The sequence below is a fragment of the Vicia villosa genome, linkage group LG3 (assembly GCF_029867415.1).
Source record: "Vicia villosa cultivar HV-30 ecotype Madison, WI linkage group LG3, Vvil1.0, whole genome shotgun sequence".
Lineage (NCBI taxonomy): Eukaryota > Viridiplantae > Streptophyta > Magnoliopsida > Fabales > Fabaceae > Vicia > Vicia villosa.
This window is the reverse complement of record NC_081182.1, coordinates 192011135-192012202: the sequence shown is the minus strand read 5'-3', so window position 1 is coordinate 192012202 and position 1068 is coordinate 192011135.

The following is a 1068-nucleotide window of genomic DNA, read 5'->3' as shown; positions in this document are numbered from 1 at the left end:
TAAAAGGCTATGCACAACAACCTGGAATTGACTATAGTGAAACTTTTGCCCCAGTTGCAAGATTGGATACTGTACGAACAGTTATTGCATTAGCAGCTCAAAAAGGGTGGAACTTGTACCAACTTGATGTGAAGTCAACTTTCCTGAATGGAGAATTAAAAGAAGAGGTATATGTGCAGCAACCTCAAGGCTTTGTGACTAAAGGCCATGAAGAAAAAGTTTACAAGTTGAAGAAAGCTCTCTATGGGTTGAAACAAGCCCCTAGAGCATGGTATAGTGAAATTGACAGCTACTTCATTCAACAAGGATTTCAAAGAAGTCCAAGTGAGCATACCTTGTATGTGAAACATCAAGGTAAAGATGATATCCTTCTTGTTGCCCTTTATGTTGATGATTTGGTGTATACGGGTAACAAGAAAATGGTTGAAAATTTTAAAATAGAAATGATGAAAAAATATGAGATGAGTAATCTTGGCTTGCTGCATCATTTTCTTGGTATTGAGGTTTACCAAGATGAATATGGAGTTTTTATTTGTCAAAGGAGATATGCTGAAAATATTTTGAAAAAGTTTGGCATGAAAGACTACAAACCTGTTGACATTCCTTTAGTGGTGAATGAAAAATTAAAGAAGGAAGATGGTGGAAGATTAGTAGATGCAAGCATGTATAGAAGTTTGGTTGGAAGCTTGTTTTATCTAACAGCTACACGACCCGACTTAATGTTCGCTGCTAGTTTACTCTCAAGGTTCATGAGTAAACCGAGTCACTTGCACCTTGGAGCAGCAAAAAGAGTTCTAAGGTATGTCATGGGAACCATGGAGCATGGAATCAGGTTTGAAAAGAGTTTTAAACTCAAAATTAAAGGCTATTGTGACAGTGATTGGGCTGGAAGTGTTGATGACATGAAAAGCACTTCTGGTTATGTGTTCAGCCTGGGTTCAGGAGTAATTTCTTGGTGTTCGAAGAAACAAGACACAGTAGCGCAATCTTCAGTTGAAGCAGAATATATGGCAGCTGGTTTGGCTACACAACAATCATTGTGGTTGAGAAGAATACTTGAAGATATCG